Below are 24,182 nucleotides of genomic sequence, written 5' to 3'. Positions count from 1 at the left end.
TCCCATGTGTCCATTGTATCTTTTCAATTTTTTTGTATTTTTCTAGATTGTTTCAATTGTTTTCTTCAATTCCTTTCCTTTGTACTTTTTAAATTTTTTTTCCCGTTTTGTTTCGTCCAATTTTTATTTTCGTTGCGTCATTTCCCATGTGTCCATTTATTCTTTTTCAAAGTATTTTTTCATTTTGTTTTTTTCCAGATTGTTTCAATTGTTTTCTTCAATTCCTTTCCTTTGTGATTTTTCCATTTTTTTCCCGTTTTGTTTCTTCCAATTTCTATTTTCGTTGTGTCATTTACCATGTGTCCATTGTATCTTTTAAATTTTTTTTGTATTTTTCCAGATTGTTTCAATTGTTTTCTTCAATTTCTTTCCTTTGCATTTTTTTAATTTTTTTCCATTTTTGTTTCATTTAATTTTTTTTTTCGTGGTGTCATTTCCCATGTGTCCATTGTATCTTCTTAATTTTTTTTTGTATTTTTCTGGATTGTTTCAATTGTTCTCTTCAATTCCTTTTTTTGTACTTTTTCCATTTTTTTCCCGTTTTGTTTCGTCCAATTTTTTTTTTTCGTTGTGTCATTTCCCATGTTTCCATTTATTCTTTTTCAAAGTTTTTTTTCTTTTTGTATTTTTCCAGATTGTTTCAATTGTTTTCTTCAATTTCTTTCCTTTGTGCTTTTTCCATGTTTTCCCCATTTTGTTTCATCCAATTCTTATTTTCTTTTCTCATTTACCGTGGGTCCATTGTATCTTTTCAATTTTGTTTTGTATTTTTCTAGTTTGTTTCAATTGTTTTTTTCAATTTCTTTCCTTTGTGCTTTTTCCATGTTTTCCCGTTTTTTTCATCCAATTTCTTTTTCATTCTGTCAATTCCCATGTGTCCATTTATTCCTTTTCAATTTTTTTTTCTATTTTTCCAGATTGTTTCAATTGTTTTCTTCAATTTCTTTCCTTCAAATTCTTTCCTTTCCGTTTTTCAATTTTTTTCCAGTTTTGTTTCATCCAATTTTTATTTTCGTTGTGTCATTTCCGATGCGTCCATTGTATCTCTTTCAAACTTTTTTTTCCTTTTGTATTTTTCTAGATTGTTTCAATTGTTTTCTTCAATTTCCTTCCTTTGCACTTTTTCAATTTTTTTCCCGTTTTGTCTCATCTAATTTTTATTTTTGTGGTGTCATTTACCGTGTGTCCATTGTATCTTTTCAATTTCGTTTTGTATTTTTCTAGATTTTTTCAATTGTTTTCTTCAATTCCTTTCCTTTGTAATTTTTCCATTTTTTCCCGTTTTATTTCCTCCAATATTTATTTTCGTTGTGTCATTTCCTATGTGTCCATTGTGTCTTTTTTAAAGTTTTTTTTACTTATTGTGTTTTTCTAGATTGTTTCAATTGTTTTCTTCAATTTCTTTCTTTCTTTTGTGCTTTTTCCATTTCTTTCCCGTTTTTTTTCATCCAATTTTTTTTCGTTGTGTCATTTCCCATGTGTCCATTGTATCTTTTTTAAAGTTTTCCTTTTTATATTTTTCCAGATTGTTTCAATTGTTTTCTTCAATTTCTTTCCTTTGCTCTTTTTCCATTTTTTCCCGTTCCGTATCATCCAATTTTTATTTTTCTTGTGTCATTTCCTATGTGTCCATTTATTGTTTTCCAAAGTTTTTTTTCTTTTTGTACTTTTCCAGATTGTCTCAATTGTTTTATTTAATTTCTTTCCTTTGTGCTTTTTCCATTTTTTCCCTTTTTGTTTCATCCAATTTTTATTTTCTTGTCTCATTTACCGTGGGTCCATTGTATCTATTCAATTTATTTTGTATTCTTCTAGTTTGTTTCAATTGTTTTCTTCAATTCCTTTCCTTTACATTTTTTCAATTTTTTTCCAGTTTTGTTTCATCTAATTTTTTTTTCGTGGTGTCTTTTCCCATGTGTCCATTGTATCTTTTCAAATTTTTTTGTATTTTTCTAGATTGTTTCAATTGTTTTCTTCAATTCCTTTCCTTTGTACTTTTCCCATTTTTTCCCGTTTTGTTTCGTCCAATTTTTATTTTCGTTGTATAATTTCCCATGTGTCCATTTATTCTTTTTCAAAGTTTTTTTTCTTTTTGTATTTTTCCAGATTGTTTCAATTGTTTTCTTCAATTTCGTTCCTTTGTGCTTTTTCCATTTTTTTCCCATTTTGTTTCATCAAATTTTTATTTTCTTGTCTCATTTTTATCGTGTGTCCATTGTATCTTTTAAATTTTGTTTTGTTTTTTTCTAGATTGTTTCAATTGTTTTCTTCAATTTCCTTCCTTTGCGCTTTTTCCATTTTTTCCCGTTTTGTTTCATCTAATTTTTATTTTTATGGTGTCACTTCCTATGTGTCCATTGTATCTTTTCAATTTTTCTTAGTATTTTACTAGATTGTTTTAATTGTTTTCTTATATTCCTTTCCTTTGTACTTTTCCCATTTTTTCCCGTTTTGTTTCGTCCAATTTTTATTTTCGTTGTATCATTTCCCATGTGTCCATTTATTCTTTTTCAAAGTTTTTTTTCTTTTTGTATTTTTCCAGATTGTTTCAATTGTTTTCTTCAATTTCGTTCCTTTGTGCTTTTTCCATTTTTTTCCCGTTTTTTTCATCCAATTTCTTTTTTGTTGTGTCAATTCCCATGTGTCCATTGTATCTTTTTCAAAGTTTTTTCTTTTCATATTTTTCCAGATTGTTTCAATTGTTTTCTTCAATTTCTTTCCTTTGCGCTTTTTCCATTTTTTTCCCGTTTTGTTTCCTCGAATTTTTTTTTTCGTGGTGTCATTTCCCATGTGTCCATTTTTTCTTTTCAATTTTTTTTGTATTTTTCTAGATTGTTTTAATTGTTTTCTTCAATCCCTTTCCTTTGTACTTTTTTCCATTTTTTTCCCGTTTTGTTTCGTCCAATTTTTATTTTCTTGTCTCATTTACCGTGGGTCCATTGTATCTTTTCAATTTTGTTTTGTATTTTTCTAGATTGTTTCAATTGTTTTCTTCAATTCCTTTCCTTTGTACTTTTTCCATTTTTTCCCGTTTTGTTTCTTTCAATTTTTATTTTCGTTGTATCATTTCCGATGTGTCCATTGTATCTTTTTCAAAGTTTTTTCTTCTTTTTGTATTTTTCAAGATTGTGTCAATAGTTTTCTTAAATTTCTTTTACTTTGTGTTTTTTCCATTTTTTCCGTTTTGTTTCATTCAGTTGCCGTATGTTATTTCCGTACTCTGTTTTCCTCCTTTGCATTGTATTTGATTACCTTTTGTTCATGGTGTTGGTTATTTCGTACGTTTGTGCTTTGTTTTCCGTTTTTTTTCTTTTTTTTCTTTCAAGTGCATGTTTTCTGTTTGATTGGTGGTGGTCTGTATTTCGTATTATCAAAGTGTTTATTTTCCTTTTCGCATTGTTTTTTCCGTTTCTTCTTTTTTTTTATAACTTTATGATTAATTTTCGCTATTTCATTCTGCTTCTTTTTCGTTTTTTCATTATGTTCCTTTTATTATCGGTGTGTTGTTTTTTGTCTTTTATTATTCTTTTATGTTTCTTATGAATGTTTCATTTTTCACCTTTTCATAGTGTTTTGTTTTCCATTCAATTATTGTATTTTGTTTTCTTTATGTTTGTTTCCCTTTTTTCCTTCTATTATTCCGTTTGTTGGCGGTACTTTGCTTTCCGTAATTTTATTATGTTTCAGTCAATTCTTGGAACACTTAATTTCTCTTCTTTTTTATAGTATTCTTCTTCCGTTTGCTTGCAGTGTATTGTTTTTCGCGGTTTCACTGTGTTTCTTTTCCGTTGTTTTATTAAGTTTAATTTCCATTGTTCAGTATGCTTGTTTTCCGTTTTTTCATTATGTTTGTTCTCCGTTTTTTCATTGTTTGTTTTCCCTTTCTTCTTTATGTTCTGTTATATTCCTTTGTTTTATTTATGTTCATGGTGTTTTGTTTTCAGTTTTTTCATTACGTATGTTTTCTGTTTGTTTCAGAAATTTTTTTTTTCTCTCGTTTGTTTTGGGTGCTTTGTTTTTAGTCTCTTCCCTATTTGCAACATTTTCATTACGTTTCGTTTCATATGTTCATTAAGCATAGTTTATATATATATATATATATTCATGTATTTTTCCCCTTTTGTTCACAGTGTTTTCTTCCTTTATTTTCCATTATGTTTTATCTCGTTTTATCTTTGTATCTTTCTTCATTTTGTTTTCCGTTTGTATATGGTGTTTTCTTTTTCTCTTTTTCATTGAGTTTATTTTGTTTTCGATTTTTTTATTATTTTGTTTTTTCACTTGTTCTTGGAGGTGCTTTTTTTCATGGTTTCATTGATCTTGTCTTTTTTTTTGTATTAAGTGTTTTGTATATTGCCTTTTCATTGTGTTTGTTTTCTCGTTATTCATGGTGCTTTATTTTCGTCCGTTCAAGATGCTTTGTTTTCCATTTTTTCGTTATGTTAGTTTTCGGTTAGTTTATGATGCCTTGTTTTATCTTTTCATGGTATTTGTTTTCCGTTTCTCTATTGTTTTACCTTAATATGCTCAGGGTGCTTTGTTTTTCCTCTTTTTACCTTTTTTATCCGTACGTTCTGGGTGCTTTTTTTTCCTAGTGATTGTCTTAAAATTATATTAGTTTTATTTTTCGCTTTTTGCTTTTGTTTATTTTCCGTTTTTTCATTGTTTGTTTTTAATTTTTTTTTTAAGGTTTTCCGTTTTTTTATCTGTTTGCTCAATCTGCTTTGTTTTTCGTCTTCTCATTAGCCTTTGACCCCTTACTTTTTTCGTTTTTTCATTTGATCGTGTCGTCTTTTTCTTTTTTTTTTGTCTTTTCATTTTTTTCCCTTTGTTATTGGTGGTTTTTTTAATATTTTCATTGAGCTTGTCTTGCAATGTTTAATTTATTGTCCCCGTTTTTACTATGGTGTTTTTCTTTTCATTTTCTTCCTATCATTTGTTTTTGTGCATCCTTCTTAGACTTTATTTTAATTTTAAACCATTTAATTATTTCAAGTCTGCTTTCGATCTCTTGCCAAATTAATGATATTTAACAAGCTATGTTATTTTTTTAATGTAACATGTTTTAGATTTTTAGGATTACTTTGCATAGTAGTACTACGATAGATTAGGACCCGTTTGGATGAATTGAATGCAGAGTTGCCGGACTTATATGGATGCGAACAATTCCGGAGAATTGAAGACCTCTGCTGTAAGTAAAGCATATTTGTTTCTTTTATATATATATATATATATATATATATATATATATATATATATATATATATATATATATATATATATATATATATATATATATATATATATACTAATTTAGATCGTAATAGCTTTTGCAAGTAATATGGCCGATTAAACGTACGGTTTGTACAAAGCATTATGCTACAACACACCCAGTAAAAACAAAAATCTAAAAAAAAGGATGAATATTAACATACCTGGTGCAGACGAGATGAAGGATAATTAGAAATCACAAATACCTGTAAAGATTTACTAAGTAAGCAGTCACTTTTTTTTCGAGAAATGAAAAGTAACTTTATTCTGTTCTTTTTTTTTTTTTTTTTTTTTTTTTTTTTTGTAATGCAGTCAGAGTCAACATAGTTCACAGGTGGTGGCATATAGGTGTTCAATAAACAAGGATCAGGTTCAACCTCAGCGTACTGATTTGATGGTGAAGCGGCAAGATCTATCACTGTAGGCTGCCAAATATACAATAGCGAAATCGCTTTATTATTTCGAACAAAACATAGCATAAAAAAATTATGTTCTATTGGGGAAAATAACCGCTACACTGCCCATCTGGATCATGGCTCTCGGGTGATGCTCAAAAAACTAAAGACATGCTGCTGACAAAAGTGAATATCTATAGGTTGATTATGGCTCTCGGATGATGTTCAAAAAACTAAAGACATGCTGCTGACAAAAGTGAAATTCTATAGGTTGATCATGGCTCTCGGGTGATGCTCGATAAATAACGTGTAAAGATAGTAACGCGTAAAACAGAGTAACTCATAAAACACATAACAAAAGAGTGAGTTAAAGTAACCTATAAAGAAAAGTAGAGAATAAAATATCAAATAATATGTGTGTGTGCAAATTAAAGCGGAAAAAATAAGGTATGCTAGAAGTAAACGTGTTAAAATATTATATAAAATATTAATTAAAACGTAACACATGAAAAAAATGAAAGAAACGTTACGTATAGCAAAGTAAATGCATAAATAAAAGGCATAAGAAATAAAACTGGCAAATTTATACCAAAAATAAAAGTTGCGCCAGAAATATAACAACGAGTAAGTGTAACGCGAGCAAAAATTAAAGCGTAAAATTGATGCAAAAGTAACGCACAAAGAAAAGTAGGGTATAAAGTAATATGTGGGTATACTGAAGCTTAAAAAAAAGTAATGCTTGAAAATGATACAAAGAAGTTATCGCCTAAATATAACTCGTAAAAATGTACATTGAAATGCAATGCACAAAAAAAAATATAGGAAAGTTTGACGGAAAGAATCATAACTAATGAACAAGAAAAGTAACACATAAAAAGGAATTTTAAAAAATAACAAAAGAAAACTATTGCATAAATGGAATTAACCAATAAAATATAACGTTTAAAAATATCAAGAAAAAAAATAAGTAAAGCATAAAAAAAATGTGTAAAATTACCGCATAATAAAGGTAAAAGCGTATAAGTAGTGAAAAAAAAGAGACGAGAAAATGCAACGTATAATTTGCAATAACGTGTAACAAGAGCTCGTATAATAAAGGTAAATGCGTATATGTAGTGAGAAAAAAGGAGACGAGAAAATGTAAAGTATAATATACAATAACGTGTAAAAAGAGCTCGTATGTCGCGCAAACATAACGCTTGAGAAAAGTAACACGTAACATAGAATATTTCGTGAAGTTAAAATGCTGAAAAGGAGAGTTATATGTGTAAAAAAAACGCATAAGTAAAGTGAAGGTGTAAAAATAACGTAAACAAACAGTAAAGTGTAAAATATGAAGCGTTTATTTTAAGCATAAAAGAAAGTAAAACGTAACGCATGAAAAAAGAATTAGGCGCGAATTAAAATATAATGCTTAAAAGTAAAAATAACGGTTAGGAAAAGCAAAATTAGCCGATAAACGTAACGCGTTAAATATAGTAACGCATAAAACACAGAACGAAAAAAGGAAAAGTAATGCAAAAGAAAAATAATCAGGTTAAAATAACGCAAAGAAAAGTAGAGGATGTAATATAAAATAAAATATATATAAAATATATGTATAAATTAAAATATAAAGAAAAGCAACACGAAATTAAAAATAACACATGATAAAAGTAAACGTGTATAAGTATTATAAAGGAATATATTATGCAAATCATAAAATAAAGCGTAAAGTATATAATAATGTGTAAACTATATAATAATACAAGTATATAATAATACAAGTATATAATAATACAAGTATATAATAAAATGCAAAATATATTTAAAAGAATTTGTGAAGAGAATGCAGTAAAATAAAATACAATTGAAAGTAAAGCATAATATAAAATAGAATATAAAGTAAAAGTATTGAGTGAAATAAAAATAAAGTTAAGTGTGAGGCAAAAGTGGTATGTGAATCATAAATTAAATCATAAAATGAAAAATTAAGCGTAAAGTAAAAAGCGTGTAAACTAAAAACTAAATCTTCAAGTATAATCAATTATACAATAAATGAAAAGTGTAAGTTGAAATAACTGTAAAATTAATAGGTAAAGTATATTATAGTAGAAAGTATTTTATAGTGTAAATTAAAGTATAAAGTAAAGATGTAACAAAGCGTAAAGTAACGCATAAAATCTAAAGTAAAATATTAAATAAAATAAAAAGTAAATTGGAAGATAAAGTAATACACGAAGAATAAACTGCTAAGGTAAATGTGAAATAAAGCGTAAAGCATAAAATGTAACGTAAAGTATTAAATAAAACTAATATTTAAAATGTAAAGTAAAGCGTAAATTATATAAAAAAAAGTATAACATAAATTGAAGCACAGTCTTAATTATAAAGTGAAGAGTAAGAAAGTAAATTGTATAGCATAAAAAAAACACAAAGTATAACTTAAAGCCTAAAGTATCTAGTGAAAGTTTAAAAATTTTCCATAGAGTATAAAATAAAGATTAAAATATCTAGTAAAGTATAAAATAATGTATAAGATAAAAGTTTAAATTAAAAAGAGTGTAATGTAAAGCGAAGAATGTAATAAATTAGAATGTTAAATAAAACGTGAAAAATAATATGCTCCGTAATATGAAAAATACAACAAAGTAAAGCGTAAAAAATAATGTAGAGTATAAAGTATGAAAAGTTGAGTAAAGAATTAAACATGAACATATATAAAGTAAAATATAAAAGCTTTGAGAGTAAAATATACAGAAATGAGTAAAATAAATTATTAAGTAAAGCGTAAAATATAATTTAAAGTATAAAAAAGAAAATTAAAAGTGTTTCAAGAAAAGAAAAATGAGTGTAATGGGGGTAAAATAAGATAAAATGTGTATTAATTAAAGCGTAAAAAAATCATGAAGTATAAAGTAAAAGAAGTATAAACTAATGAGTAAAGTTAAGACTAAAGTAAAGTATAAATTAGTTAAAAGTACCTAAAAAGCATAAATTAAATATACTATTAAGTGAAGGAAAACGTAAAAGGTAAAATAAAATTAAGGAAAACGTAAAATAAAATATAGCTTATAATGTTTAGTGGATAGAAAAGTTTTAAAAAAAGCGTGTAAAGCAAAGGGTAAAATAAAAGGTTTGCAATGTTAAGCGTAAAGCAAATTTAAAGCGTAATATACATTGAAAAGTAAGGTAAAGTAAAAAATAAACTATAGTTAAAAGTGAAGTTAAATAAAAAAATAGGTTGTAAAAAGATATATATTAATATATATAGCTTAAAATAAAGCTAACCCTGCAGTATGAACTAAATTAAGGCCTAAAGAGTAACGAAAAGTACAAAACATAATTCATTAACTAAAACATAAAAATAGTAAAGTGTGAAATATAAATTACAGTAAAAACAATGTTAATTAAAGCAGAAAGAAAAATAACATTTAAAATATAACAATTGCAGGTAAAATTAACACATAAAAAAAGTAAAATATATAGTAAAGTTAAAAAGTAAGTTAAGTAAAGCGCAAAAGTAACGTACGAAGGAAAATTCACAGCAAGAAAAAATTTACAAAAAAGAAAATGAGTTGAAAAAAAAGTTTGGAGTAAGTAATGAAGTAGACAAACGTGAGAAATTAAAATAAAAGTAAAAGCATAAAATTAAGGGATAACCAAAAGTATCACATAATTTGCGCAATTGAACGCATAAAGAAAAGTATCGCATTAATTATAAGGCAGTTAATAAGTAAAAGCAACAGCACATTAGGAACGATAGAAACAAATGCGCAAAAGAAACTCTTATAGCAAAGTAAAATGTATACAGAAAGCGTGTAAATTAATGCGCAAAAAAGTAACGCATATGAAAATTCGCGTGTAAAATATAAAGTAAAGGAAAGTATAAAGTATTCAGGGAAGTAGATCAAAAGTAAAAGTAACGCATAAAAACATAACATAGAGAATAGTAATTCGTGAAACTATACGTATAGTTAACTATAAAACTATAGTTCGCTTGTAAAACTACTTATAAAATAATACTTATAACACGTAAATTACTAAAATATATTACACGTAAATAAAACGCGAGAAAAAAAAATAGCGCTTAAAATATAAGATCTTTTTAATGATTTTTTTTGTCCATTGAGCTTGTTTTACAGTGTTTAATTAAGTTTAACCGTTTATACTATAGAGTTTTCATTTTTTTCCTATCGTTTGTTTTTGCATGCTTCTTACATTTTTTTTTATTTTAAAACATTTAATTTTTCTAAGTTTGCTTTCAATCTCTTAAGAAATGAATCATATTTAACAATCTATGCTCTTTTTTGTTTTTAGCTTTATTTTACACAGTACTAGGATAGATAAGGGCCCGTTTGGATGATTCAATTGAATGTAGAACTGCCGGATTTATTTGGATGCCGTTCTGTGAAACAATTTCGGAGATTTGAAGATTTTGCTGTAAGTAAAGTATATTATGTTTCTGCCCGCTTTTTGATAACTGCAGATATATATACAATTAATTTTTTACAAAAAGTGTTCAAAAGTTAGCCCTTCAAAAGAAGAAAAAATTTTCTAAAGTAGAAAAAAATCTTGATGGTTTTCAAAGATAAATGGGGTAAACCAACCAGTGAAGGAACATTGCATAGATACTTTTTAAAAATAAGATTTTAAACATTTTAATTTAGATTGATTGTCAACAGTAGCTTACTACCTAACAATAGTAAGTCATCTAACAATGCATTAGGTAACCTGATCATATTGTCTTCTGCGGAAAAAGTTTTGAATTTGTTAGTATCTGTTCAACGCCTTGTGTCTTTGACAAAATTATAAGGTCAGTGTTTATATTTATCCGTTTAAAGTACAATTAATTACATACAATAAGGCTTTTTTTGTCATTGTGAAAAAGAGAATTCAAAATATGGTTATTGAAGTTACGTTATATTTATTTTAAGCATCATAGCATAAGCAAATACTGAAATAAGGGGAAGTTCATTAACTGGATTACCAAACGATGAAAAACCAATTATTGAAGAAATGTTCCTTTACTGAGATTTTTAATGAAAATAAAGATTAAGTTAATGAAAATAAAAGAAAATTTTTAGTTTTCTTCTACCTTGAGTCATATTATACATCAAAATTATGTTAAAAATACAAGAAACAACTTTTAACCAGTGAATGAACAGTATGTGTGAAATATGATTTTACATGGATAATTAGTAGTTCTGAGATATGGAGGACACCTAAAATTCAGTTAAATGTTATATAAATAATTCCTATAACAATTTCATTTCGAAATGTTAATTTAATTGCTAAATTTATTTAAAGAATTATAATAATAAATTATTTATTTAATATCTTTATAACTGTAGTATGTGGTTACATCACACGTTAGACACTTTTAAAAACTGTTTTTACTGATCGATAAATAACTAAATATAATAATAAAAGCTTGAATAGAAAATTTCTTTGCCGGCTTTTATGCCAATAATTATCTAAATTAATATCCTATTGCGGTTTTTAACGCCATGACGGAAACTGGTAGGAAGAATACATTTAAAGACAATCATCCAGGTGAAAAATGGGTGAAGTTTTTTTTTTAAGACGACATCCACATATAACTCAGTGCATTGTGAAGATTATTTCGAAAGGCAAAATTTCCCTTATAGAGAATTATATTCGAAAGACTGGTTTGAAGAACTTTAAATGAATCTTCAGGAGGGAAGTAGCCCTGGCATCCTTTTAGGAAGTGATTGCATTTACAATGCGAACGAAACGGGAGCTGAATACTGCCCTTAAACGGGAAAAATCTTTGGCCCAAAAAATTATAAGGATTTATAATCTATTGCTCTTAGGCAAGAAAAAGAAAGAAGTACCTCCATTGGTAGTTTTTCCTTACTGAAGAATTCTTTGAGGTAATACAGAATCAGTTCCTGCTATATATTGCATTGGAAAAAGCGATTCATGAAATGAAACAATGACCGCAGCAACATTTTACAAATATATTACAAATGCTTCTACCCTTGGCTAATTGAAAATGCTATCAAATTCCCTATTTCGCTCCTTCTGAATAGGTATAAATCTCATATCAATTTGAAACTGAGCAAGTTTTGTTCATCAAAACAAACTCTTTGGTTTAGCTTTCTACCTAAGTCAGGGAAATCGCCCGTTAGATCTTGAAAACAAAAGAATTGTGAAACAATATATCGAGAGAATTTTACATCCATTTTTAAATAAGCTTTTGAGGCATCAACTGATGAAATTAAAATGCTTTTATGAAATGTGGTATTTTTCTATTCGATGTAGAAAACGTTGACTTCAACAAAGGCGTGCAAGACAGAAGCAAAGAGTTAATTAGCAAAACAGCTTATCAACAAAACACATACTTCGAGAGTAACGATGCACTATTTCTTCAGAAGCTTGGGAAGGAAATCTCTCTTGCTACGTTGCAAAATTTTAAAGGAACATTGACAGAAGAGTTTGATCTCCTAAATATCCAATAGCCAGTGCTTTTCTCAATATGGAAGAATTTATTTCAAAAGGAGCATTTGGTTAAGTCAAATTTTGGCACTGAAGCTGATACAACTAACATTGATAATGTAAGTATCTTGAAAAGTGATTTTGAGATAAGTCCTCTTGAGGCATTGTTAGTTGCACAAGCAATTGGTTCCGTAAGTAAATGGTAAGTACAGCTGAAGACCCACTAGATATAAGTCAATGAGAGATGGATTATACTCAAACTTCGAAACTCCTTTTTCTTATTTATTATCCAGTGAGGAATTCTAGAAATGGTACTGGAAAATAAAAAGAAATTTCGAAGATACATTTGCATTGGCCAATAATTTGGAAAAAAGAGTACGGTCAAATCAAAAGAAAAAGAAATAAATTACTTTTTTTCATTAACTTCAGAAAAGGAACGAAAATTTAAAGAGACTGAAAAAGCTGGAAAAAAAGTTAAAGCAGAAAGTATGACGAAGAGAAAAAAAATAATTATGAAATTAAAAAAAAAAAAAATCAAAATATATGGAGGGAAATTGTAAACAATAAAGTTATCTGACTATAATAATAATAAAAACATCATCGGATTACACAATGATAAACATTCATGATTAAGAACGGACTATTGAACTGTGAGAAGAAAAAAAAAGGATGCAATTTTCTTAAAATTCTGTATTCAACCATATTTTACTTTTCATTCCATGACTGAAAAAAAAAGCTAAATTTTCCACGTTAACTGTGGTTATATGTTGTAATTCCAAGAAAAATCTTGTTTTTTGACATTGGTGTGGCCTATGGATTCCTAACGAGCATCAAGCATTCTCAAAATTAATTGTTCAATGACTGGATAATTTAGTGTTTATTCACTGGTAAGAACTGTTCCTTCACTTGGTTATCTTACTACTTATTATTTGAGCCACCAAAAGCTTAAAACAATATTATGTAAGTTTTACATAATTTGCATTTAATATCAAATATGTCAACACCGTCATTTAGCTAAAATTACAAATTTTGAAATTTTTATGATTTTTTTAAAGGCAAGCTAAGCTTAAGTGTTCCTTCACTGGTTAGTTTACCCTACTACACAGTCCAGTCACATTAATGTGACCACCTGTCAAAAGCCAGAATAACCACCTTTGGCAAAGCGGACCGCTACGAAACGTGCAGAAAGAGAGTCAATTAGGTTTCTGAAAGTGTTCACTGGGATGTTGAGGCATGCCGACTCCAGTGCCGTGGCCAGCTCCGCTAGATTACGCGGTTGAGGATCCATGGCCCGAACAACCCGATCGAGGTGGCCCCACAGATTCTCGATTGGGTTTAAATCCGGTGAGTTTGCTGGCCAGGGGAGTACGGTAAGTTCCTCCTGGTGCTCTTCGAACCACGCATATGCACTGCGAGCTGTATGACACCTCGCATTGTCCAGGTGGTAGATGCCATCATTCTGAGGAAAAATCATTTGCATGTAGGGGTGGACATGGTCCGTAAGGACAGATACGTACTTGTACTGATCCGTTGTGCCTTCCACAATGATGAGTGCACCCAGTGAATGCCAGGAAAACATTCCCCAAACAATAACGTTCCCTCTTCCAGCCTGCAGCTTTCCGGCAATTGTTGCAGAGTGCTTGCTTTCAGACGTTTTACGCCGTATACGCCAACGTCCATCTGTCCCATGGAGCATAAAATGTGATTCATCGGAAAAAACCACCTGTTGCCACTCTGTGGACGTCTAGTTGCGGTACTGGCGTGCAAATTTCAGTCTTCGTCACCGATGAACAGCAGTCAGCATAGGTGCATTAACCAGGCGTCTGCTGCGGAGGCCCATGCGCAGCAATGTTCGCTGAACAGTTGTTGAGGATTCACTCTTGGTAGCCCCTTGGTTCATCTGGACGGTCAATTGCTCAACAGTTGCACGTCTATTCGTCTGAACGCATTTCCGTAGCCTTCGTTCACCTCTGCCATCTTTGGCCCGCGGTGCGCTACATGTGCCACGCCGCTTGTTTTGTATAGTGCCATTTTGCCATGCACGGTATACTTTTACCACGGCGGCACGCGAACAGTTCACAAAATCAGTCGTTTCCGAAATGCTTCCACCCTTGGCCCGAAAGCAAATAATCATGCCCTTTTGGACGTCGGATAAATCGCTACATTTCTGCATTGTGCCCACGACTGAAATGCTTTTCGATGCCCTAGGACATCCAATATATACACTACACTGTACTGTGCTACCACCTGCACTCTGTGATTGGTTATTTCACGTTGACGTCGAAAGTAGGTGGTGGTCACATTAATGTGACTGGACTGTGTATATTCCAAAAAAGTTTACAAATATAGATGTGTTTTTTTTTTCGCTGTTTTTTTATGTTGAGAAAGTGAGCAATAAATTTTAGTTTAATATTTTTTTAAATAAGGTAGTTAGAACGTGGAACTTCTGATTTATTTTTCAAGGTAACGTGGTTCCGAAAAATACTGAACAGCTTAAAATATTAATTATGTGATCGTGCAATAAGCGAATCACATCCTCTGTTAACGTAAGAAAGTAACGACGCAAACTTGCGTTAATTTTCACATTTCCTGAAGTAATCTAATTTTAGAATTTCATTTTAATAAATAATGTAACTCTTCAAAAGAATAGTATTATAGATATTTCAATACATTTTATGAAATTTTGAGAAGAATATTGTTAAGAAATCTTTGCAGTTTTTCTGAAGTGCCTAAAATTCTTGAACTCTGATGCACATAAAAACAATTTTTGTCCAAATTGTTTCGCTCTCCGAAATTTCATTGATAGTTTGAAATTGTTTCAAGTGTAATTCTTCCAAATTATAATTTTTTTTTCTTCTTTTTCTTTAAAAAAGTTTAATTTTTACAAATTATTCAAGTGTAATTTTTACAAATTATTATTTTTTTTCCCCTAAAAAAAACCACTTGAAATTATTATGCGACTTCATCCCCGTTAATATTCTTAAGTAATATTCGAAAGGCCTGTATTATAGTATTTCAAATATATTAATGCAATTTTAATCAATATGTGTTTTTTTTTCAGCTTTCGAAATCTTTAGACAATCTAAGAGACATCATAGTTTTTTAAAGGTAAGTCATATAAACACTCAAAGGATTTAATAATCTTCATGTTCACTATATGAATAGTAACTAATTAATATTAATCACTTACTATACTTAAATCAAAATGCATTCAGAAATTAGCCGAAACATTATGTTTGTCACAAACTCAAACAATAAACAATCGTTTTCGCTCAGATTATTATTACTCTAATTACGTTAAAACCTCTTTCTTGAAAGGTTTTTATTTCGGTCAAAGGTTCTTTTTTGAAAGATTTTTATTTCGGAGTTAAGCATAAAATAAAGCTAAAATTAAAATTTTATTTAGTAATGCAGTAAATATAATGCTAAGCAAAGCGAAAACTTAAAAAAATTATGTAGTGTAAAGCGCAAAATATATAAAGTAAAAAGTTAAATATTTAGTAAAGTAGGAAGTTTGTAAAAAACGTAAGATAAAAAGTAGAAATTATATTAGAGAATAAGAGTTGCTCAAACTTAAGTATCAGTTAAAGTAAAAGCGCAAAGGATAAGCATAAGCATATAAGCGTAAAGCATAAATATAAAGTGTTACGTAAAGAGTAAGATATTAAGTAAATTTAAAAATGAAGTAAAGTAAACTATAGCATCAAATCTAAAGCAAAGCTTGAAACACAAAGTAAAATTGTGTGTAAAAGTGTAAGGAAAAAAAACAATCTAAATATAGCTGAAAATTATCATTAAAATAAAAAATATATTATAACGGAAAGAAAAGCGTTTCATATGAAGACAAGTTTAAAGAAAAAATATAAAATATTGTGTGAACTAAAACGTTAATTATTGTGTAAGGTAAAGTGAAACGTGAAGTATAAAGTGAAATATGAAGTAAAATATAAATTACGCAGTATATCACCAAACGTATTGTTAAGTATAAAGTAAAGGTTAATATATAAAGCCAAAAGCATTGTATAGTAAAAAGTAAAATATGAAATATAAAGCAAAGTATTTAATAGAATAATTTAAAGCGTAACATATCAAGTAAAACGTAAAATAAGAAATTAGAGAAGTAAAAAAGAAATGTAAAGCATAAAATACGAAGTGAAAAGTGGTAAAATGCAAAATATAAAAAAGTATTAAGTAAAGTCGAAAGTATAATCAAATGTAAAATGTAGTAAAAAAGAAAAGTGTGTAGTAAAAAAATATATAAATATATCAGTAAACTATAAAGTGAAATCGTCAAGTAAACTGAGCATAAATTAATGTTTGAAGTAAAGTAGAATATTAAGTATAAACTAAAGGGCAAAATGTTAATTAAACAAAAAGCACCTAAAATAAAACGTAACGTAAGAAATGTAAACTAAGAAGCTAAAGAGTATAGTTAAATATGAAGTGAAAGCGTAAAAAAGGCGCAAAATATAAAGTAATATGCATATAAAGTTGAAGGTATAAAGTGAAACACATTAGAGAACAATTTTTAATGTGAAGTAAATTCGTGAACTAAGCTTTAAAGAAATGCGTAAAATATAAAGTGGCAAGTAAAGTATAAAACATAAAGTAAAGAAAATAAAGCAAAAAGTAAGTAGTTAAAGTAAAACTTATGATAATTTAATTGCTGCGTAAGATAAAATGTGAAACGTACAAAAATGTAAAGCAAAAAGTATAAAATTAAAATAAAGCGGAAAATGAAAAGTAAAGGGTAAAATATAAAAATACAAAGATTATAATATAAAATAATGTGTAAAGTTATAGTAAAGCGTGAATATCTAGAGTGAAGTCAAATATGCGTGAAATAAGATAAAAAGTGAGATAATTAATGCCTAAAAAAAAATTTAAATTATGCAGTAAAATAGCAGGTTAAGCTATTAGTGATGCGCATAAAAATTAATAAATTTAAGATTAAAGTAAAGTTTAAAATAAAGCCTAAATTATATTTGTGTAAAATAGTAAATTTTAATGTCATTTGAAGTGTGAAGCATAAAGAAAACTAAAGCGCAAAATATAAAATAAAAATATAGCTTATGTTTAGTGGAAAGAAAAAGTAAATTGCATGTAAAGTAGAAAGAAAAGAAAAGCGGAAAATAAAAAGCATGTAATTCAAAGCGTAAACAAAATTTAAAACGTAATATAAATCGAGTAATATAAGAATAACGCAGAGTAAAAAGTAAAGCATAAAGTAAAGTAAACTGTAGAATAAAGTGAAGCTCGGCAAATTAAAAGAAAATTATAGAGCATAAAAATAAAGTAAGGAGGGAAATATAAAGTATAGTGTAAAACATAATCCATTAACAAAAGTATAAAAAATGAAAAGTGTGAAACAAAATACCATAAAAAATGTGTTAATTAAAGCATACGATTATGTCTAATAAATGAAACGCATAAGGAAAAGTATTGCATAAAACATAACACCTGAAATAAATTTAACGGGTAAATGTTAGGCAAAAAAGTTTAAATGCTCAAAGGTAGCCCATATTAAAAAAAATGTATGTAAATTAAAACAAATGAATTGAAAATAAAACGTCAATGCAACGTTTAAAATGGAAAGCGTCAAAGAAATGCCCAATTAAGTAAAGGCATAAAAAAATAACGCGTGATTTAGAATTGTTTAATGCGTAAAAGTATCTATTACCCATAAAAGTAAAAATCTCGCTTAAGAAAAGTAAATGCGATAAAGTAATGCATAAAAAAGATGAATTTAAAGCATAAGTATAAAAACACGGAAAAATAAAGCATAAAGAAAAGTAGAGAATAAAAATAGAAAGTAAGTTTAGTAAACTGTAAAAGTAAATTTGTAAAAACGCATAAAAAAAGTAATGCGTTAAAAAGTAAAGCAAAAAATGAAATAGATCAACGCGTCTAAGTACTGCACAACAAGAGAAATGTCTTGGAAATGTAAATTCTTAAAAGTAATACAAAACAAATGAAATAAAATAAAAATATGACCACCGAAGCCGACGTCTTCAGGGGGTACCGGCCCCGGTAGCCATCAAAAACAAAACCATTTCTATTTGAGGGAGAAGCAAAAGCTTAAAATATCTCCCTCAGTACCCCGATGGTTTTGTATAGAGGTCCAGGAAAAACAAGATACATTCAAAAGAATAAACAAATTACAAAAGAAAATCAATAAAAATCATCAGAAAATTAAAAACTCACAGTCACAGGTCAAGAATCAACTTCAAAAGCAAGTGGAGGAAAAGAAAACACTAAAAACTGAAAAACAACGCCCCCTATAATAATGCGCAGTAGAAGTTTAAAAATGAAATGAAAAAGGTCAGGAGAAGGAGATACGTAGATAAATTAATAGAATGCTTAACTGGGGCTGCTCAGTTAAGACTAGAATTGCGCCCTGTTAAAAGAAAAAATATATAAAAACTTAAAAACCATCAATCATTTTTTTAATTAAAAAATTAACATTACAAAAATTAAAAGGAAAATCATTTTTACTCAAATTATTTAAAAAATTATCCACAGCTTCCCGAAAACTTTCAACATTATTACAAATTTTCTTGATCCTAACTAATTGCGAAAAAACAAGATTTTTGAATATTTTACTACACAAATTAGTTTTAAAGTTGCAGAAAAAAATAACATTAAAATTAAAGGCTTTTCTTTTATCAAACACACCAATTTTAATAAAATTGTTAACAATATCAATTTTAAAATCTAAATATTCAATATTAAAGCAATTTTCATTAGTTTTTTTCAGGACCAAATCACCAGGATAAATAGTATAAATAAAATTATAATCGTCACAATTAAACAAAATCAAATCATCAATGTATCGGAAAGCATTAAGCACTTCATGTTCAAGAAATTTAGCCCCGAAAAAGTGCAAAAAAATGTTGGCAAAAGCCCCAGAAAAGGAATTACCTTGTGGAATTCCAATAATTTGTTTATAAAAATCTAAACCATTAAAAAGAACATTCTCAAAAAGATTAAACTTGCATAAATCTAACCAGTTAAACCTATCAATTTTTTCATCAAATAAATACTTGTCATAAATACCTTCACAAATCTCAATAATTTTTTTATGTGGTATGCTGGTATACAAATTTTCAAAATCAAAAGTGTTAATGCTGGAAATATCATTACTTTTTATAAAATCCAAAACTTCAACATTACTTTCAATAATAATATTTTTCTCTTTTTTAATTTTAAGCAAAATAATTTTTAAAAAACAAAAAAACCTTTTACTAATATCAGAATTATAACTATTAGTACCACATGCTATAAACCTAAATTTAATCGGATTTTTATGAAATTTAACTATTGGAAATAAATATGGAAATGTAATCCTATTTAATTTAAATTTTAATTTTTTACTAAATGCAATAATTCTTTTTTCAATAACTTTTTTATCTTCTTTTAACTTTAAATAGGTATTATTTGCATTATATTCCCCAATAATCAATTTTTTAAAAAAATATTTACACATAATACAGAAATTATTTGAAGCTTTATCTACAACAGTAACAATGAATTTATCCTTAAGATTTTTAATTTTTCTAGATAAATCATAATCAATAAAAGTACCTTTAGGAAATGAACTAAAACTGGTATTAAATAAATTAAATTTAACCCTTTCAATAATTTTAGCTTTCCACTCAGAAAAACCTTCAACAGGCCAATGATATTTTCTGGAAATTTTTGCAATAAAAAAATCTAGATCTTTTTTAATGGATAAAATAAAATCTTCTTTTTTCATCTTAACTCTGGTTCTAAATTTTGAACCCTTACTTAAAATGCTAATTAGATCCTGATCACCCACAATTTCCAAATTTCCGGTAATAACATGTCCATAATCATTATCAATAAATTTTGAAAAACCCTCCTCATTACAATAACAATCAGATTTAGAAATACAATTAAGTTAAAAAGTAAAGCAAAAAATGAAATAGATCAACGCGTCTAAGTACTGCACAACAAGAGAAATGTCTTGGAAATGTAAATTCTTAAAAGTAACGCTTTACGAAAAGTAACGCCTAAAATATTATGTGTTATAATAATGGCTTTTAGAAAACGCGTAAAAATAACGCTGAATAGAAATAAACACGTGTAAAACACCAAAGAGTAATGCATAAGAAAAGTAATGTAAAATTAACATTAAAACAAATGTAGTCCACAAAAGTAAATTATAAAGAAATATACTAATAAGAAAAACGAAAATAATGTTGAAACAAAAATTGAAGATGTATAAGTAATGCATAAAGAAAAATTAAAAATACACTATAAAGGTAAAATGTTTAAATGTATAAAATAAAGCATCGAAAGAGTTACACGCATACGTAAAACTGAGACATAAAAGAATACTAGTAGAAATTGCACTTGAAAAGTATCGCGTAATATATAATTAAGCTTAAACCGAACGCATAAAGAATCTTATACAATCTAAAGTTAAATGTAGACAAAGTAAAGCATAAAAGGAAGTTATTATTAAAAATGAAAGCCTTTGCATAAAAGTAATGCGAAAAATATACACAGAAAAATAATCCATAAATGAAAAATACGCTTTAAAAATATAAGGGAAGTTTGACGGAAAGAATTAAAACTTCTGCATAAGAAAAGTAATAACAAGAGAAAATTGAATTCTGAATGGTAACGTTTTAAGAAAAGTAGAGCAAGAAGTATAATAACGCGTTAAAGTAGCAGTAAAGAAAGAAAAATAATTAAGAAAATCAATTAAGTGAAAGCATAAAATATATTGTTCAGGTCCAAATAATAGCGCATAGAATAAGTAATAGAAAAAAACGAATGCGTACTAAAAAAACTGGTAAAAAATTAAAAGAGCCGAAAAGTAAAGCGTTAAAAAGTCTAGAAAGTAATGTAAAAATTGGGTAATTCAAAACATAAGAAATCATAATGCGATCCGAAAAAACATAATGCGAAAAATAAGGAATAAAAAGTAAGACGTAATGTATGTTAGCTCTTAAAAAGTAACGATTAAATTGAGCTAATGCGTGAAAGTTACAAGTGAAAATAAGGAGCATATAAGCAAAATAAATGCTTAAAATTGCTGCATGGCAAAAGTAAAAGATTAGAAAACTGAACGAGAAAATGTCACGCATAAAAAATATAACTCGTATTGTAGAATGACAGGTAAAAAGAGCGCCCTCCAAATGGAATTCATAAAAGAGGAATAAAATACAATTACAAAGTACTTTTTCCTTCATAAAACAAATTTTTGTTCTTAAATGCGCAAAGTGTAATATCACATGGAAGATTTATTACTGAGCCCTGTCCCGCCCCCGAAAAGGGGCATCCATAGGGGGTACTGATAGATTACAAGCATAACATAGAAAACTATGCAAAGCACAGCATGAATTGCAACTTATAAAAACATTTAAGTAGTTGATGAAAAATTACGGATGAACAACCAATTTCCAATATACAGACAGTAATTTACAGATGAATAGAAGTTGGATCATATTAACAGTCGTATAGGTAGAGGTTTCAGTTTGTCGTAAATATTTACAAATGAATAGAAGTTCAATCCACAAAGATGTTTGGGGTGGATGTAATTAATATCAGTGATGACACCTACAGATAAACATGTCACATCATTGGTATAAATTTATAGTAATTAGCAGGTGAAATGTCACGGATGAAAAAAAGTTCAATTATAAAAACAATCGTATGTTAAATTAACAGTGAATCATGAATATTTACAGATGAAAAGAACTCAATTCACAAAGACATTTGAAGTGGATGCAATTAGTAGCAATGAGAGTCCATGCAGATGTACCTGTCACATGAAAGCTATAGCTGTGTCACTATCCCAGAAATCAAATACACTCTAGTCAAAGGATTCAGGTAAATTTATTTCAAAATGTCTCTTTATGATAAGTTCGATTCCCATGCTGATTTTTGGGATCATCCAGAGATTTTTGATAGTTTCTATAGTCGTATTAGATGGAAAGTATAAAGATCGCAGATCTTGAAAATTTGGGCATACGCATAGTATGTGCTCTAAGTCCTCCAAGCACCCGCAGTTCTGGCATTGATCGGTTTTGTTGTGAAATCGTGATGGGTACGTGCCCTGGGTTCCGTGGTTTGTAAGACATTGGTTCAATTAAAAATTTGGATAAATTTTCCTATGGTTGACTTTTTTAATGAATTCATGGGTATGTCGTCCCTTATTATTAGTGTTATCCCATTGATTTTGCCAAAGTTGTAAGTTTTGTATGAAAATTTCTGTTTTTATTGTATTTTTAGGTTTGATATCACTTAAATCAATATGTTGTTTTTCGCAAGTTGATTTGGCCAGGCTGTCAGCCTCCTCGTTACCACGAAAACCCGCGTGGGCCTTAATCCAAAATAAAGAAATATTATCGTTGATGTTGGCCTTAATCATATGAGTCAAGAATTCCCTCTCCTCCGGACAACAGAGAGCCTGCAGTCCGGAAAGGGAGTCCGAAAAAATCTTAACCGGACTAGTTGTATTGTTGTCGTTAACCCAATGAATCGTCTGAAGGATTGCCCAAAGTTCTGCTTTAAATACTGTCGCGAATTTGCTAAGTCTAAATTTTTTGCTCTCTATGGGAAAACCCCAAAAATAGACCGTGTAGACGCATCCCACTCTATGCTCATTGTTAAAAATCAATTTAGAACCGTCTGTGCATATTTCAATTCCTTTATCTGTTGGTAGTTCGAAATTAAAGTCTATTGCTTTTAATTCGGCTGGATGCTTTAGAGGTAGTTCAATTTTGTCTATAGGGTTGTCATTATGCAAAAATAGATTCGACATTTTTGATTCGGCTTCAATTGTTAGCTCAAGCGGGATTACTCCGGCTAAAACCTCTAACGCCGAGGATGAAGTCGTTCTGTAGGCCCTAGTAATATTTAGCAGCGGGATGCGCTCAATCTTTTTGATTCTATTTATAACCCTTACCTGTTTGTTATACCAAATCTCCGAGCCGTATGAGACAATTTTGCAAACACTGTTGAGATAAATATATTTTCGAATTTTCGGGCTAATCCCCCAGTCGATCCCTGAGCATCTCTTAAGTTTTGAATAAAATAGGGAAATCTTGTCATATAAGTAGTCCAGATGTGGTAACCAGAAGAGCTGACAGTTTAATCGAAACCCAAGGTACGTAATGGTATCATTAATTGGGATACTATGATTATTTAGTTTAACAGTTGGCTTTCTACTAATTTTCTTTTGCTTTGGGAATACTAGGGCTTGTGTTTTCCCCGTACTGAACTGCAGGTGGTTAAAATCTGCCCATCTCTGGTATTTACCCAAAATTACCGTGGCCCTTGGGCCAAGTCTGTTTACCACAGTCAGAACAAAAAAATCATCTGCAAATGCCACCACGTGTTTGTTTTGTTCTTTGTCCTCAGAAAGAATTTGATCAGCCACGGTTAGCCATAATATCGGGCCCATGCTGGAGCCCTGCGGTACCCCGCACGTCACTGCATGCTCGATGTCTCCATATGTGACTTTCCTATCATTTAGGAAGCTTCCAATAAGATTATGCAGATTTCCATTACAGTTTAGACTAATTAGTCTCTCCAGGATTTTCTTCCATGATATGGTGTCAGAGGCCCCCTTGATATCCAAGGAGACCCCTAACGTATATTCCCCATGTGCTTTCGCATTGCTCACAATCTCTAGGACTCTTTTTCATGGACGTCGTGGTCGATATCCCTTTGCGAAATCCATGTTGAGCATTGTTAACTAGCTTGTTCGATTCTAGAAAGTACACCAGTCTGGTAGTCAGCAGCTTGTCTAGCACTTTCCCCCACACCGGGAGGAGGGAGATAGGCCTATATCCGTCTGGTTTAGATAGATCTTTCCCCGATTTCGGGATAAGTATGATTCTCGCTCTTTTCCAGATAGTCGGAAAGTGTGACAATTCGAGGCACTTATTCATCTGTTTCAACATGATGTTTGGCGCAGCTTCATGTAGAGCCTTTATTACTTCAGGAGCCAAGCCGTCCAAGCCTGGTGCTTTATTACCTTTAAGTTTAATTACGGCATGCCTGAGTTCCGTGGCCGTGAATGGCTGGTCCATGTTGCAG

The 24,182-nt window shown here is 29.2% G+C and overlaps 1 long non-coding RNA gene across 3 annotated transcripts in view; it reads left to right on the top strand.

Annotated features, from left to right (window-relative positions):
- Positions 1-24,182, top strand: part of LOC147806781 (uncharacterized) — a 184,173-nt gene that overhangs the window by 145,400 nt on the left and 14,591 nt on the right. Inside the window, exons 1-4 of one of the 3 annotated variants that reach the window (XR_015435207.1) lie at positions 4,964-5,191; positions 9,966-10,088; positions 15,169-15,215; positions 21,827-21,968. This is a non-coding gene — a long non-coding RNA (uncharacterized LOC147806781). Of the gene's footprint in view, positions 1-4,963; positions 5,192-9,965; positions 10,089-15,168; positions 15,216-21,826; positions 21,969-24,182 lie in introns of those variants that run through there. The other 2 variants (XR_015435206.1, XR_015435205.1) reach the window with 2 other exon arrangements.

Source organism: Parasteatoda tepidariorum, chromosome 7 (assembly GCF_982258835.1).
Source record: "Parasteatoda tepidariorum strain Cologne lab strain chromosome 7, Ptep-v5.0, whole genome shotgun sequence".
NCBI classification, from domain to species: domain Eukaryota; kingdom Metazoa; phylum Arthropoda; class Arachnida; order Araneae; family Theridiidae; genus Parasteatoda; species Parasteatoda tepidariorum.
This window is presented reverse-complemented; position numbering and strand designations above follow the sequence as displayed.